Below are 18071 nucleotides of genomic sequence, written 5' to 3'. Positions count from 1 at the left end.
CCACTGTCTGCAGATGTGAAGCAGTGGAGAGGGAAGCCTGGATCGGGACTTAGGCAGGGCCAGGTTTGGGTCCCAGCTCTGCCACTCTCTGACTCCCTAGGCTTGGACAAGCCACTTCTGGGGGCCTCAGTGTCTCCATTTGTCATTTGGTGACATTAGTCTCTTTACCTGGGGGACTTCTACACTCCCACTTCTTCCAAGCTCCTGTCCATACTGACATTGTCTTTTTCCAGTCCCTGTAGGTCTCTGTATCCATCATCCATTCATTCATTATCTACTTCCATCATCATTAATCTACATCCTCCCTCATTCAGGCATCCATTCATCCATTCATCATCCATATATCCTTCGAGCATCCACCCACCTACCCACCAATCCATCCATTCATCCATCCATCCAGCTCTCCACCCACCCACTCACCCATCCACCCATCCATTCATCCTTCATCCATCCATTCACTCATTCATCCATCCATCCATTCATCCATCCACTTGTCCATTCATCCATTCACACACCCACCCATCCATTTATTCATCATCCATATGTCCTCCTAGCATCCACCCATCCATTCATCCATCCATCCACCCACCTCTCCACCCATCCACTCATCCATTCATCCATCCATTCATCCATCTATCCACCCATCCATCCACCCACCTATCCATTCATCCATTCACACTCATCTATCCATCTATCTATCATCCATATATCTGTCTAGCATCCACCCACCAATCCATCCATTTATCCATCCACCTAACCACCCACCCACTCACCCATCTACCTATCCATCCATCCATTCATCCTTCATCCATCCATTCACCCATTCATCCATTCATTCATCCACCCATCTAGCCACTCACCTATCCATTCATCCACTCACCCACCCACCCATCCATCCATTCATCATCTATATATCCTTCTAGCATCCACCCACCAAGCCATTCATCTATCCATCCACCTATCCACTCACCCACTCACCCATCTACCCATCCACCCATTCATCTTTCTTCCATCCATTCACCCATCATCTATTCATCCATTCACCTATTCATCCATTCACCCACCCATCCATCCACTCACCTACGCATCCATCCACCCATCCATCCACTTGCTCACCCACCCACCTGCCCATCCATCCACCCATGCATCCATCCATTCATCACCCACCCATCAGTCCATCCATCTATACATCCATCCACCCCTCCATCTGATGATGCATATATCAAGAAGGCAATGTGCCAGTTCTGTGCCAGGGCTAGAGTCCCAATCCCCAATTCCTAACCTAACGCCCTCTCCAGGATTCCAGGTGTCCAGAGGGCTCAAGGGGTTCCCATTCTGTCACTGCATTGGCTCAGATCCCTGACTGCTTGGGGAAGAGCTCCTGTTACCACTCTAGGTCTCATGGAGACAACCAAAAGCTAAAGAACCAGAGGACTCCCTGTTGGCCCTGCTTCAGGACGGTGTGAATCTGGGCAAGACACTCATCTCAGTGTAGCACTCGCCACCTGTAATGGGCACATGACTGCAGAGGCTTCAAACTGGGCCACACCAGAGAAGTTGGCTGGCTCAGGGTGCTGTAAATGGATAATGTTGTTAGAAGATTCAACAACATGATTAAAAATAAGGAGACAGGATATGCTTTTCCCTTGCCACCAATTCCACAGCATCTCAAGGGTCTGTAGTGCACCAGCCCCAGCCCCCAGCGAAGGTGGAACCAGGCCTGCCCAGCTGAGCCCTCTGCAGATCCCAGGGGAACAGGGTCAGTCTGCAATCCCAGAAATGTATTCATGGTTCCTTAGCAACCAGTGGCTTGGGGACTGAGCCGGGAATCTGTGTTCCTCCCGGCGTCTCACCTCATCTTTTGTTCCCCTCACTTATCCAGCTGAGCTCTCAGCCCTCAGACACATTAGATGACTGGAATAGTGACTACATGCCTGTGCAATGCTGAAATTATACTTCCACACTCACAGAAGCACATACATGCATGAGCATGCATACATGTATACACACTACATACAGTATGCTAAGTAGAGAGACCCAGGTTAAGAAATAATATCACTACTCAATTATAGAAAAGAACAAACTATTGATAAACATCACAACTTGAATGAATCGCCAGGAAATTTTGTGGGGGAAAAAATGTAATCCCAAAATGCTACATACTGTGTGATTCCATTTACTCAGCAGACTGACAGTCCCTGACTTATGGTGTTTTGATTTATAATTCTTTTTTTTACTTTATAATGGGTTTATTGGGGTACTAAATGCATTTTTGACATGATATTGTTGACTTATGATGTGTTTATCAGGATGTAACTCTATCATAAATTGAGGAGCATTTGTACTTGAAAAGACAAAATTATAGAAATGGAGAACAGATTAGTGGTTACCAGAGGTCAGAGATGGAATAGGGGTGAGGAAAGGGGGTGTGGCTATAAAAGGGTAAAAAGAGGAATACTTGTGGGATGGGACTTTTCTGTATCTGAACTGTATCACTGTCAATATCCTGGTTGTGACACTGTACTGTAGTTTTGCAAGATGTTGCCACTGGGGGAAACTGGATAAAGGCTACATGGGATCTCTCTGTATTATTCTCACAATTGCAAGGGACTGTACAATTGTCTCAAACTAGAAATTTTAATTTTAAGGAAATAAAATAACATTATTGAAAATGGATGGTATTTTTCAATGAAAGGGGTAAAATCAACTGGATTAGTATACCTGGGAAGAACTGACACTTGATCCTTACACCTCACACCATAGATAAAAAAATTAATTACAGGTGGATTAAAAGTCTAAATGTCAAGTGTGAAACAATAAATCTCCTAGACAGCGTCTCCAAGAACTTAAGGTGAGAAAAGATTTCTTTATAAGCTAACAGAAAGTGCTAACCATGGAGGAGAACTTGAGTAACATTAAAATGAAGAACTTCTCATTAAAATACATGATTGAAAGAGTGAAATGGCAAGCCATGGAATGAGAGAAGATATTTGCAACATATATAATCAAAAAATTAAGAATTACTAGATTATAAATAAAGAATTCCTACAAATGTATAAGATAAAGAAAGCAACTCAATAGAAAAATGGGGCCAGGTGCAGTGGCTCACACCTGTAATCCCAGCACTTTGAGAGACCAAGGTAGGAGGATCACTTAAGTCCAGGAATTTGAGACCAGTCTGGGCAACATAGGGAGACTCTGTCTCTACAAAAAAAAAAAAAAATTAGCCAGGCATGGTGGCATGTGCCTGTAGTCCCAGCTATGTGGGATGCTGAGGTGGGAGGATTACTTGAGCCAGAAAGTTTGAGACCAGTCTGAGCAACATAGTGAGATCCTGTCTCTATAAAAAAATAAACAAATAAAAGAAAAAAGACAAATATGACTTTTAAACAGATAGGTCACAAAAAAATAACATACAAATATCCAAATGGCCAATAAACTTATGAAAAGGTGTTCACTAGTAATGCTAAAATTTAAAAGGACTGACAACATCAAGTGTTTGCAAAGGCTTTTAAAAATTGTTTTAGATTTAATATTTGGACCTTTAATTCATCTGGAATTAATGTTTTAATCTATGGTATGAGGTAGGGATCGAGTTTCAGTTCTTTACAGGTATATTAATCCAGTTGATCTTACTCCTTTTATTGAAATATACCATCCATTTTCAATGGCATTATTTTATTTCCTTAGAATTAAATTTTCTATTTTGAGACAATTATACAGTCTTATGCAGTTGTGAGATTCCACTGGAGGAGAGAAGGGTAATGATCAGGAGGAGATGGAGTGGGGGCTTCTGAGATACAGGTGTCATTTTTATTTCTTGAGCCAGATGGTTCCTACATAAATTTCACTTTGTGGTACTTCATGGAATTGCACATGTTACCTGTTTTTTAGGTTTCGTTTTAAAAAAAAAAAAAAAAAAAAAAACCACAGGGTGCGACTTCTGGCATAGAATAGTTTCACTATTCTATAGGTCACCAAATCTTCTCTCCAAAAAACAACTATAAAACTAGTCCAAATTCTCAATCATTCCCACACATCCTTGAAATTAACCAAAGGCCTTCATTCATGAAAAACTGCTTAACTTAGGCTAAGACAGGGGGAATCTGTGGAGTTCTAACCTGAAGCTCTCCCATCTACCCCCACACCCCAGTTGATGCAGTCATTCCAACAGGGCAGGGCAGGGCAGGGCAGGGCAAGGCAAACCATAAAAACTAGCAGCTTTGCTGTCAGGGGCTGATTTTATTTGGAGCAGAAGGCACAAACTCTCATTCAGCAGAAGTGTTGTCAGTAAGAAGCAGCAATCTCAGTGGCAAGTGAATGGGAAAAGCCAGTGGTTCTACTAGGCTGAAGCTGTGATCCTGACTGGGGCAGGAATAGAGCAGTAGACTAGCTGGGAATCTGACACAGAGTTGCATGAAATATGACAGTCATAGAGATGCCTGATAAGCCTTCCACATGTGCCCAGTAGATGGGTAGCGCACAAACACAGGGGAGAGCAGAGAGGGACCAAGCAATTCACAAATTTCTGGCCTACTGAGAGCCTGTAGGCATATGCAGAGGAGACAAAAGAGGGTCTGGAAGAAAGTAGAAACCAGGTCAGGCCTGAAAACTACCTGATCTTTGGATGTGCTTATAGACCCACATGCAGATCTATCAGCAGAGTGTGTAGGCCTGACTGGTTCAAGGTATTTGTAAACAACCCCAAACCGATCACTGACTGACCACAGAGTTATGCAAACATAGAAGTAATCTAGGAGGCCAGAATTAAAATAAGTAGGGATTTAAGAAAAGAGAAGAAAGCCAGGAATGGTGACATGTACCTGTAGTCCCAGCTACTTGGGAGGCTGAGGTGGGAGTATAACACAAGCCCAGGAGTTCCAGGCTGCAGTGAGCTATGATCACATCACTGTACTCCAGCCTGGGGCAACAGAGTGAGATCCCATCTCAAAAAATAAAAAAATAAAAAATAACAAGGACAAACTAACAGAGACACAATTATCACACATCGGGGAAAATGAATTTCACAGCTTCAGTCCAGGTCAATTACTACACAAACAACAACAACAATGAAAACCACCAATACTAGCAACTCTTGGGGATACAAATCAGAATCTGGAACTGCTGCAATATATGACCTGAAATGTTTGTTTTCAACACAAACTTACAAGACATGCAATGAAACAGGAAAGGGTGACCCATACTCAGAAAAAAAAAGTCAATGGAAACTGTCACTGAGTGTTCCCAGATGTTAGAAATAGCAAAGACTTCAAAGCTTTTTATAATATATATATTTATATTATATATTTTATAAATACAATATAAATACATTCAAAGAAATAAAGACAACTATGTTTAAAGAATTGAAGAAAATGATAATAATAGTGACTCAAAACACAAAACCTCAATGAAGGCAGAAATTATTTTAAAAATGGAAAATTTGGAATTAAAAACTATAACAGATGAAATGAAAAATTCATCACATGAGGGCTTGCAAGATGGCAAAAGAAAAAATTAGTGTGCTTGAAGATCAATCAACAGTAGTATCCAATCTAAAGAACACAGAGAAAAAATTGAACAGAAAAATAAACTGTGCCTCTGATATGCATGAGACATCAAGTGCACTAGCATATGTGGTGGTGGGAGTCTCAAGAGTAGAGGAGAGAGCAAAAGAGGCAGGAATAAGATTTGAAGAAATAATGGCTGCAAATTTCCCAAATTTGATGAAAAGCATTAATCTACAGATTAAAGAAGATCAACAAACACCAAATAGGATGAACACAAGAAAAATCCAAACCTGGACACATCATGGTCAAACTGTTGAAAGATAAAGAAAGGAGCAGAAGAAAATTGATTCACAGTGTCCAGAGTAACAGCAATATGATCAATGGCTGATTTCTCATCAGAAACTATGGAGGGAAGAAGGTGGTGGAATGGCATATTCAAAGTGTGAAAACAAACAAAAAAAAATTGTTAGCCAAAAATGAAGGCAAACTAAAAACATTACAGATCAAGAAAGACTGAAAGAATCTGGGGCTAGTACAGCTTATTTAGAAGAAATACCAAGAGAAGTCCTTTAGGTTGAAAGGAAATGTCAAATGGTAATTCAAATTCACAGAAAGAAATGAAGAGTACCAGAAATGGTAAATATGTAGACGAATATAAAAAGCTCTATAAATGTATTACTTTCTCTTTCCTTCCCTTACCTTCTTTTAAAAACATAAGATTGTATAAAGCAATAATTTTAACACTAGATTGTTGTATGTTATAACACAACATATGTCAACATCTATTGATGAAATATATGACAATAATAGTACCAAACAGGGAGAAGAAAATTGAACTATGTTAGAGTAAAGTTTCTATATTTTACCAAAATTGTTAGCAGCAATGAAAAATAGATGGTCATAAGTTGGTAGGCATACTGTAGTCCCTAGGGTAACCAATAAGAAAATAACTCTAAAAATTAGTTTAAAAATTAACAGAGGAATTAAAATGGCACATGAAAAGTATTTACCTAACTCAAAAGAAGGTAGCACAGGAGAAAAGAAGGGGTAAAGACATGAGACATAGAAAACAACTAAGAAAACAGCACCCATAGGAAATTTAAAAATTGCATTAGGTGTGAATGGACTAAACAGACCAAATAAAAGGCAGAGATTGTCAGACTGGACAGTAATATGATCAATGGCTGATTTCTCATCAAAAATTATGGAGGGAAGAAGGTGGTAGAATGGCATATTCAAAGTGTGGGAACAACCCAAATATATACTGTCTAGAAGAGGTACATTTTAGTTCAAATATACAAATATGTTGAAAATAAAAGGATAGAAAAAGATGTACATGCAAACAGTAACCATAACAGAGCTAGAAAAAGACATACATGCAAATATTAACCATAACAGAGCTGGAGTAGGTAAAAAAAAAAATTGAGGGAGACAGGGTCTCATTCTGTCACCCAGGCTGGAGTGCAGTGGTGTAATCATGGCTTTCTGCAGCCTCAACTTCCCATGCTCAAGTGATCCTCTCTCCTCAGCCTCTCAAGCAGCTAGGACTACAGGTGTACACAACCATGCCCAGCTAATTTTAAAAATTTTTTGTAGAGACGGGGTCTCCCTATGTTTCCCAGGATGGTCTCAAACTCCTGGGCACAAGCAATCCTCCTGCCTTGGCCTCCCAAAGTGCTGGGATTACAGGCATGAGCCACCACACCCAACTTGGAATAGGTAAATTAATGTCTGATAAAATAGACTTTAAGACAAGAAATATTGTCAAAGACAAAGAGGAAGGTTTCATAATGATAAATATGTCAGTATCTCAGAAATATGTATCAGTTATAAATAAATATGCTCATAACAACAAAGTCCCAAAATACATGAAGCAAAAATTGGCAGAATTAAAAGAAGAAATAGACAAATCAACAAAAATAGTTGGGGATTTCAATACTCCACTCCCTCTCAATAACTGATAGAACAATTAAAAAGAAAACCAGCGAGGACACAGAAGACTTGAACAACGCTACCACCAACTTGACCTAAGTGACATTTATAGAACATTTCACCCAGAAGACCACACAATGTTTTCAAATGAATGTGGAAATACAAAGGAATATTATGAACAACTTTACACTAACAGATCAGACAATTTCAATGAAGTTCCTAAAAAGTCACAAATTATCAAAACTTATTTGATAAGAATAGAAAATTTGAATAGACTTAAAACCAGTAAATAAAAAAAAATTAACTAAACTAAGGCGTAACAAGTTAAAAAACAAACAAACTGATTAATTTGAAATCTTCCCACAAAGAAAAGCCCAGGCCCATATGACTTTAGTGGTAAGTTTTGTCAAATATTTAAAGAAATAATATCAAAACTTCACAAAGTTTTTCAAAAAAAAAAAATTAAAGGAGAAAAACTTCTCTACTTATTCTGTGACAGCAATATTTTCCCTGATACCAAAACCAAAAACATCACAGAAAATAACAGACCTTTATACCTCATAAACATAAGATTCAAAAATCCTTAAAATATCAGCAAACCAAAACCAACAACATATAAATATAGGTAGAATTTTCCCCAGGAATGCAAGGTTGGTTTAACATCTGAAAATCAACTAATTTTGACCCCCTTAATAGATACACAAAAAGAATTTGACAAAATTTAATACCTATTCATGGAAAAACTCTCAATAAACTAAAAATGGCAGAGAACTTCTCCACCTGATAAAGACCACCTATGAAACCCCACAGCTAACGTCATATGGTGAAAGACTGAATACTTTTCCTCTAAGGTCAAGAACAAAGCACCTCTCCTCTTCAAAATTATTCTGAAAGTTCCAGTTAGTAGAAAAAGAAATAAAAATGCTTCAAGAGGCCAAGGTGGGAGGAGCATTTGAGTCCAGGAGTTCAAGATCAGCCTCAGTAACATAGAAAACCTTGTCTCTACAAAAACAAACAACAACAACAACAAAAAAATTATCTTGGCATAATGGCACACGTCCATAGTCCCAAACACTTGGGAGACTGTGGTGAGAAGATCACCTGAGCCCAGGAATTCGAGGCTTCAGTGAGCTATGATCACACCACTGCACTCCAGCTTGGGCAACAGAGCAAGACCCTGTCTCTGAAAATAAAAAATAAAAAATAAAAAATAAAATAGGCATATACTTCAATGGAATAGAATCGAGAGTCCAGAAATAAACTTTTTCATTTATGATTCCAATAAAATGCAATGCAGAAAAGATAGTCTTTTTCAAAAACATGTATACAGAAAAACAAGCTCTGACCCTCACACACCATACAGACATTAGCTGAAATTGGACAACAGGCCTAAGTGCAAGAGCTAAGACTAAATGTACTAAAAGAAAACAGAAGAAAATCTTCGTGGCCTTGGGTTAGGCAAACGATTCCTATATATGACACCCAAAACCTGCTTCATAAAAGAAAAAAGATGATAAATTGAACTTTATAATAAGTTAAAAAATTTTTGTACTCCAAAAACATACCATTAAGAATATGAAAGACAAGCTCCAGAGTGGGATAAGAGATCAGAAATTACATTTCTGATAAAGGACTTGTATCCAGAACATATACAGAACTCACAATAATTCTGAATAATTTTGAAACTCAATAATAAGACAAATCCATTAAATATGGGCAAAAGATCTGAATAGACATTTTATCAAAGAAGAAATATGAATGCCTAATGAGCACATGAAAAGATGTTCAACTTCATCGGTCATTGGGAAAATGCAAATTTAAACCACATGGGACACCACTACACATCCGCCTGAAGATCTGTAATAAAAAGACCGACAATAGCAGGTGGTGAGAGACATGCAGGGGCTGGAACCCTCACATGTTGCTGGTGGGAATGTAACATGGTCCGGCCAGTTTGAAAAACTGTTCGTCAGCTTGTCAAAAACTTAAATATGGCCGGTTGCGGTGGCTCACACCTGTAATCCCAGCACTTTGGGAGGCCGAGGTGGGTGGATCTCTTGAGGTCAGGAGTTCAAGACCAGCCTGGCCAACATGGCAAGACCCAGTCTCTACTAAAAATACAAAATTTAGCTGGCATGGTGATGCGTGCCTATAATCGCAGCTACTCTGGAGGCTGAGGCAGGAGAATCACTTGAGCCTGGGAGGCAGAGGTTGCAGTGAGCCAAGATCAAGCCACTGCACTCCAGCCTGGGTGACAGTGAGACTCCATCTCAAGAAAAAAAAAAACAAATTAAATATGAACTTAACAGAAGAACTCTACTTCCAGGAAGCTGCCCAGTGTGTGCACGAATGTTCATACTGGCCCCACACTGGATACACATGCTCTGCATATGTTTTGGATAATGGATAAATAAAACTTGGTCTAGCAATATAACAAAATACTATTCAGCAATAAAAACCAAAAACTGACACAGTCGACAAGATGATTGAACCTCAAAAACATGACACTAAGTGTTAGAATCCAGACGCAAAAGACTGCATGTTGCAGGATCCTATTGATGCGAAATGTCCATTAAATGTAAATCCACAGGCCGGGCAGGGTGGCCCATGCCTGTAATCCCAGCCCTTTGGGAAGCCGAGGGGTGTGGATCAGGAGTTCGAGACCAGCCTGGCCAACATGGTGAAACCCTGTCTCTACTAAAAGTACAAAAACTACCCAGGCATGGTGGTGAGCGCCTGTAATCCCAGCTACTCAGGAGGCTGAGGCAGAAGAATCATTTGAATGAAGGAGGCGGAGGTTGCCGTGAGTCGAGATCGCACCACCGCACTCCAGCCTGGGCAATAAGAGTGAGACTTGGTCTCAAAAAAAACGGTAAATCCACAGACAGGGTTCGGATCAGTGCCTCGGGGTGGGGCGGGGGCTGCTGACTACAGTTGGGCATGAAAATGTTCCATAGCTGGTTTGTAGTCATGGCTGTGCAACTCTGTGAACGCACAAATACCACTGTCTGGTGCCCTTGCAATGGGCGTGCAGATGGACAGTGGAAGGCACACTGATGGTGTCGGCACACAGGATACCTCTGTAAAGCTGCTCAGGAAGAAAGGAGAAGCACGCTCACGCAAAGGAAACAAGCACAGCACAGCCGCTGCCCCTTTCAGCATCGTCCCCCAGGTGACCAGAGTCTTCTTGTCCTGAGGGTGGCGAGAACCAGAATGACTTTACCAGCCCCCAAGACCATCCGCGTCTTGACCATCCTGCCACACTTGATTTTCACTCAAAACAGGATCTCCCCGTGACCTTGGGGTACCTTCCCAAAAATCGAACACAGAATTTGTTCCCCTACATGATCTGCCTTGGACACTCCCTCCAAGGGGTGTTCCAGCACTGCCCTGGGCCCCTGGACCCACTCTGGTCAAAATGAGCCAGAGTGCACAAGGCAAGCCCAGGCTACTCCCAGGATAACATCTGCTTTGCTTTCGTATCCAGACCACGGAGCCCAGCATCGGAGAATGTCCACTGGGTAGGTGAATGAATGAATGAATGAATGAATGAATCAACACTTTTGATGAGTAACTCCCGTGTCCTGACTTCATGGTCATGTTTAATGAACTGTGCGCCAGCACACAGATGAGCTCGGGGGCACACGCAACCCCTCTGCTCCCCGTTCCATCTCTGTCCCTGCCCTCTCCCTCCTTCAAGGATGGTGATCTGGGTGCCAGGGCCCTGTGGTAGACTGGACAGGGCAGCGGTGACCCTGCACCATGGGGCTTTCAGAAGAGTGGGGGACACAACACCCACAACGGCTGATGGCCAAGGACAGGGGCAGAGTCACAGCAAGGAGTCACCATTGGAGTGTGACCAGGGGGCAGGTAGAAGGGACCCTCGTTCTGAGCACAATGACAGGTAGCACCATGGCATCCAGGCTGTGCCGATGCCCCACAAATGCCACCCCGCTTGGTGGGATTCACCCCAGCAGACAGTAGTTAGCAGCTCCAGTGCACAGGTGCGAACATGAGGCTTGCAGGAACCCTCTGTTCCCCTCCCCATATCCTCCCTGGGAGAGCTCGGTGGGGATGGGGCTGAGGCAGCAGCCTGGGCTTCAGTTTCTCCTCCTGCCTCAACCTCCAGGGAACGTTCCTGTGAGTTCCCTCAGCCAGCCTGCTGCAGGGGACCTCAGAGTAGACCCCGGGACTGTCCTCTAGGTCCCAGGCCCAGAGCACCTTGCCCACGGCTCAGCTGGTCAGGCCAGGCGCTCCCAGGCTGGGGGAGGTCCCAGAGCCTCCCGCAGGGAGGGGGATGTGCAGCCATGATAGTTCCGGCACAGTGGACCCAGGCCTGGGCTGTAGCTATGCACCCCCCCACCCCCGGTCACCAGCTGGACCCTGGCAGGGTACAGAGCCCTAGTTGCTCTTTTGTCAAATGGAGGCTATGGGTGGTCATGCGTGCATGTGTGTGTGTGTGTGTGTACGTGGGGGGTGGGCTCTAGCTAAGCAGGTGCCAACATCCCTGCAAGACGGACATAATCATTAGTGTGTAACTCAGGGTCACGCAGCCCAGCGGAGGTGATGGGAGATGGGGATCAGGGTCCCCAGGCCTCTCCTCTCCTCTGCCCACACCAAGGCCAGGTCCTCGGGGTGTGCACTCTGGGAGCACAGGCCAGCCCCTGACATCACCCATTCTGACATCACCCACGCTCCAAATCCCGGCTCGCAGTGTGTCCATGCGATGCCCGCACCCCACACTCCCGATTTCGCTGCTGTGCCAAATACTCCCTCACTCGCTAAGCTGGGTGGTCACCGAGACCGTCGCAGAGAGGGGGGATGCCCTGGTACCCACATGGGCAGGCGGAGGCACAGTGAGAGCTGGGGCTCAGAGGCCACACCCATGACTGCTGGGGTCAGGCAAGGGCAGCAGGGCTGAGGCTGGTGGTGGGTGCAGGAAGAGGATGCCAGAGGAGGCTTGGGGCAGTCTGGGCACCGTGGGAGGTGCTGAGGCTGCTTACAGACCTTTCTGTAAAATGTGGGGTGGGGGCCCAGGGGTGTCCGAGACAGGCTATGCTGGGTTGTGGCACACGTGAGCTGTGAGCCTGAAACACATTACTTCCCCACTCCATGCCTCGGCCTTCTGGTCTGTGAAATGGGCACACAGCACCTCCCTCCGGTCTGTCGGAAGATTTCCAGGGGTGTGGGCCTTACCCACAACGGGCATGCAGGGCGCAGGGTGGGGCGGGAGAGCTGCTCCAAGCCCAGGTGTGGGGTGTGAGGCTCAGGTGCCCTAGGTGGTCATGGTAGGACGGGAGCTGAGGTCCCATGTTGGCACAGGCTGCACTCCAGGACCCCATGGTGTGTGTCTGCGTGCACCTGTGCCTGTGCGCACCTGTGCCTGTGCACACCTGTGCATGCCTCCCCAGTGTGTGTGTGGGAGCACGATGGCACGCACACTGTGCATGGTGAGGGCACAGGTGCCCAGGGCTGGGAGCTGCCTGTTCAGCCGAGTCCCCTTGGTCCCTGACTGGTGTGGATTCGGGCGCGGGAACACTGGATTTCTGGTGAGTTGTTTCTCTGAAAAGCTGTGTCTGGGGACTCACAGCCCTCAGATGTAGCATGCTCTTGCTCTGTGGGGACAACATAATGAAGGAACAAAAATAAGCCCGGATGTCTGTCAGACAGCAAACACCTCGGGGGCCTGACTCTCTTCCTGACGTCCCTCCCCGCCTACCCCAAGGACAGGGGAGACGGCCGCTCCCAGACCCACCAGGCTCCCAGACCCCCTAGGCCCGCGGGAGCTCCACAGGCTCCCTGCATCTCAGAGCCTCCATCCGCTCCATTGAATTTGTCAAAAAAAAAAAAAAAAAAGAAAAAGCAGACAACAAATTCATTTTACAGAAGCTAACCCTCAGACTGAAGGAAATTCACATCAGAGCCACGACCATTCATGAACCCACATCAGCTGCCCACTATGGTGTCTGAGAGGTGAAAGGGGTGGGGGGGCCAGGAGGGTGTGCATACACCTCTATCCACACAGACACTCATCTACACACGCGTGCGCTCATGCATGTGACAACACTCCTGTATTCAGACACGAATCTACACACACACACCTGTGAATGTGCGCACACACATGTGCACACTCCTCTATTCACACAGGCAGTAATCTACACGCACACACATGTGAACACGTGTGCCTGCTCCCGTATTCACTCGGACATCCATCTGCACCCAGAGCCACACGCAAACGAAGATCTGAGGATCCCGTCTCCTGGAGGAAGCCGGGATGCCAGATACCTGAGGAATGGGCCCTGAGCCCCACTTTTGTGGGCACCCTGAGGGGTTCTGTGCCAAGCTGACTCCACTGTTTCATACCAGTCCATTTTGGGGGGTTTATCTCCCCCAGAACACAGCTCTGAAATGCTAATGGCTGTCAAAGGGAAGCAAGACTTGCTTTGCACAACCTTCCTCTCCACAGGACCGCCTCCCTCATTTCCTAATGAATATAAATAGGAAAATAGGTTTTGCCTTACAGAGTATTTTTCTCCATAGGAATGTAGCTCCAATTTCTAAGCACTGTCAAAACAGAAGTTACAGCCTCTCTGTCTCTCCGTTGCCAGCGTCGTCACCCAGTACGGGCTCCCCTCACAGCTCTCAGATGTCAGCAGTCCCCTAGGTGGCCCATTCCCTTGTGTGTCCCTAAAAACCCTTTCTCCATCGACACCAGAGGGATCCTTTAAAGCCAGCCTTGTCTCTCAGCTGCTGCAAACTCCCCAGAGACTTCCCGAAGCAATCCGAGCACCATCCAACTCTTCGCAAGAGCTCTGACACGGGAGCAGCCCGGACCCCGGGGCCTCCTCTGCTCACCTCTCAGCCCCCACGGCCAGCCGCACTGGCCTTGGCCTTCACTCACACGAAGCATGTCTCGACTGCAGGGTCTTTGCACCTGCTCTCCCTTCGCCAGCATCCTCCTTCCCTGCCTCTTTGCATGGCAGGGCACAGAGGGACGCAGGGACCGAAGCTGCACCCCATCCAGGATCCAGGGCTGCAGGTCTGAGGGTCCTGCAGGGCAAATCAGAAGGGCTGGGGATTCTGCTAGCAGCAGTGGCTTTGCCCTTTCCAGAACTGGTGTCAGCCATTTACACTCCCCACAGCCATCCGTCCACCCCCACGCCCCGGCCGAGGCTCCAGGAAGGGAAGGGAAGGGAAGGGACCCACCTCAGGTCATGCGGAACACCAGAGGTTCCCCAACCCGGATCACCCTGTGATCTACAGTCAGGCCCTCCCACCACTTCCACAGAACACACAGATGCAGGGACGGTCCCTCCGCGAGGAGGGCAGAGGCCTTAGTGCAGGCTCCCCTCAGGAAGGGAGACAACAGACTGGGGGGGCCCTCTTCAGGAGCCACAACAAACCAGGGGGTTCGAGATTTCCAGGAAACACTGTTGCCCTGGGAACAGAAGCCAGGGTGCCCTGGAGCCACTACCAGCACCCTCCGGGCAGAGGCAGGCACTTGGTTAATGCCGTCTCCCTCGGGATCTGGTCTAGGAACCAGCTGCTACCTTCCAGACGTGTCCGGGAAGCATCCCAGTGCCCCTCCCAGCCAGTCTCCCTCGGTCAGCACTCTGACCAGTGGGGGACCAGGCAGGAGCCACAGTACAGCCCAGAGTCCAGGCCCAGGAGACACATCCTGAGGGTCCCCAGCCCCCTGGGTTTCTAGGGAGGCCGTGGAGATCAAGATGGTGGTGAGGGAGCCAAGCACTGGCTGCCCCTTCACGCAACCCTGGCGGGGCATCTATGTCGTGGGTATTTCCGGGACACCTTCCCAGCCACTACTTTGGGCTCTGTCTCAACAGTGCAGGACTGTGAAGGCACACAGCTGTCCTTGACTCGTCCCTCCAGGCCAGCGCTGCCTCACTGTGTGCTCTGCAAAGCCCTCTCCCTGCAGTGCCTCCTGTGCACTGGCTGAAGGTCTGGGGAGCCCCTCGACGGCCCCCCATTTCCAGACCCCGCTGCTCCTGGCCCCGGAAGTCGGCCGGGATTCTCATCCATGTAGGGCGGGCACATAACTGGCTGTGTTTGTATCTGTGTTTATTAAACTAGACGGAGTTAATGACTAAGAGGTGCCTGAGTTTGATCCTGCTGAAAATAAGACTCGGATCTGTCAGTAAACACGGGGGAGCCTCCAGGCTGTCAATCATCTCTCAGGGTTTCCATCCCAGGCAGGATTCCGCCTGGACCCAACCCAACAGCCTCCAAATGTCAGGGCAGCAATGCCGGGGTGTGCACCTGTCACATGGACACACCCCCAAGCCCACGGCCACCAGCCGGCCACATGTCCAGCGCCGGTGGGAAGCTCTCAGTACGATCAGTGCTCTGCAACAAGCCCTCTGACAGAAGTCACCATCGGAGGTGGCGGACAGCAAAGAGATGCACCTCTGTGGGGTCCTAGAGGGGGTAGTGGGCCACAGGGGGCCTGGGGATACGCAGGGGTGGAATGTGGCTTCCTAGACAAGCCAGTTCACCTCCACGCCATGGGCTTCAGGGTCCCCATCAGTAAGGCTAGGGGCACTCTCCCAGCTGAGGTCAGACATGAGGTGTGGGGAGCCCAGCGTGGGAGCAGGGCTGAGCCCAGATACTGTTGCCTGCAAGCCTCAGTGGCTTGCGGCCACTGCGGCCATTGCCCTGTCTGGGCCTCAGTGTCCCTATCTTTAAAATTCGGGGATTGAATCGGAGGCTCTAGCAAACATGGTGACTGGTGATGGCTGGGCATTTCCCGCCCGGCTGTGCCTCCTCTGTCCCCACCCCTCCCTCGGAAGCCCAGAGCTCGGTTTCCCAATATACCCCAGCCTCATGCGGGGGCACTGGGCACAACCCAAGGGGAGGCAAGGCCCTGTCCCTTCCACCAGTCTCTCCCACTGTGGCTGCCTGAGTCTGTCCCGGAACTGGTGGAGGAAGACATCAGGGCAAACATCGCAGGCAGGGGGGTCATCGTCCACTGTCAAGGCCTCTCTCCCCATCCACCTCACTGCTCCAGGGGCCTCACACCTGCCTTTCCGCTGCCTCTCCTGCCTGGGTGCCCACCTCTTCCTGTGGGGTTATCTAAATTCTGCCCACCCTACAGGGGCCAGTCAGACCCCTCCTCCTCAGCCCCAGAGAGGAGCTTGGGTCTGGCTCACAGAGGAGGGGAGCCTGGAAGCTGTGAGTGCTGAGGAGGCAACCGGGGCTGAGTAACCGAGATCCTGAGACTCCAGGGTCTCCTACCACAGAACGGCCCCAGGAGTCCTGGCCACGTGGGGAGGGGAGGGCGGTGTGGACCAGCCTCTATGACTCAGTTTCCCCACTAGCTCCTGTGCACCCCCATGGCCAGGAGCAGGGAGCAGAGGAGTGGCCCTCTCTGCCTCAGTTTCCCCATCAGCTCCTGTGCACCCCCCATGGCCCGGAGCATGGAGCAGAGGAGTGGTCCTCGCCGCCTGACTCAGTTTCCCCACTGGCTCCTGCGCACCCGCCATGGCCCGGAGCATGGAGCAGAGGAGTGGTCCTCGCCGCCTGACTCAGTTTCCCCACTGGCTCCTGCGCACCCCCATGGCCTGGAGCAGGGAGTGGAGGAGTAGTCCTCTCTGCCTCCCCTCTGAAGGTCCCTCAAGCCCTGCTGGACCCCCCACCGCCTCAGCCTGGGTTCCAGCTCTTCTCCAAGACCAAGACCCTGGCTGCCCCAGGACAGCCCTACAGGTGCAGAGGCTTGGTCCAGCTATAGCTCCAGCTCACTCGCTGTATGACCTCGGGCGACGCTGGACCCTTCAGGAAAATGGGACTGGACCGGCTGATCTCCGTGGGAAAGGAGGTGCGTTTATTTGTGAGACCATTGTCTTTCCATCTGGGGATGCCCGTTCCAAGGCAGCCGAGTTCCTCCAAGCTTTGTCCCAGGCTCCAGGAAGGGCACACAGTCCGCCCTCCTTTGCCATCAGTGCTCCCAGGGTGGTCTCTCCACCTCCTGCCCTCCCTCCCCGAGAGGCTGGAAGAGGTGGGACAGAGCCAGGTCTCAATCCACCAGCCTTGGGAAGGGGATGTCGGGGGCAAGGTGAGGAGCTGTGGTGCTGGACTTGAGTGGCCGTAGCTGCCCCCCCCCCCCCCGCTTCCTGTTCACTGTTGGTGGTGCCGCCGACTGGCTCAGGGTGCACGGGGATGAGGGGAGGCAGCAGCCCCCAACAACCAAGGCCTCTCACCCTGCTAGAATTCCCTGACCTGAACCAACACAACAGGACACAGACACCGGACACAGGACCCCTCCACCACCTTCTCTGGCCCCACCCCACTCTGGGCCTCAGTCTCCCCATCTGCACAGCGGGTGCTGGAGTGGATGGCGCCATCATCCACCACACTGGCTCCACCACCAGCCACCCCCACAAAGACCCACCCAAGGCCACTTGACATCCGAGCTTGTGCTGGAAGAAACCAAATCCACAACAAAACAAAAAAGAAAGAGCGAGGGGCGGGGAGCTGGAGAGCTGACAAATGTATCCAGTGTCCGCGGCGATGCCACCATCCGCTCCAGGTTCACGCCCGGAAATTTATGGTCTCGTCACCCGGCCCTGGAGATCTATCGCCTGTCACTCACTTGCATTTTTAAGCCTGCCCCCACCA

The 18071-nt window shown here is 48.2% G+C and overlaps 1 protein-coding gene across 1 annotated transcript in view; it reads right to left on the bottom strand.

Annotated features, from left to right (window-relative positions):
* ELFN1 (extracellular leucine rich repeat and fibronectin type III domain containing 1) overlaps window positions 1-3143 on the bottom strand; it is a 61293-nt gene extending 58150 nt beyond the window's left edge. The window contains exon 1 of the mRNA XM_025379957.1: window positions 3112-3143. The gene's annotated coding sequence lies outside the window, so the exon portion shown is untranslated. The remainder of the gene's footprint in view (window positions 1-3111) is intronic.
* Between the last annotated feature and the right edge of the window lie 14928 nt (window positions 3144-18071).

Source organism: Theropithecus gelada, chromosome 3 (genome assembly GCF_003255815.1).
Source record: "Theropithecus gelada isolate Dixy chromosome 3, Tgel_1.0, whole genome shotgun sequence".
Classification (NCBI taxonomy): domain Eukaryota; kingdom Metazoa; phylum Chordata; class Mammalia; order Primates; family Cercopithecidae; genus Theropithecus; species Theropithecus gelada.
Note: the sequence above shows the minus strand (reverse complement) of the source record. Positions and strands in the feature narration are given on the sequence as shown.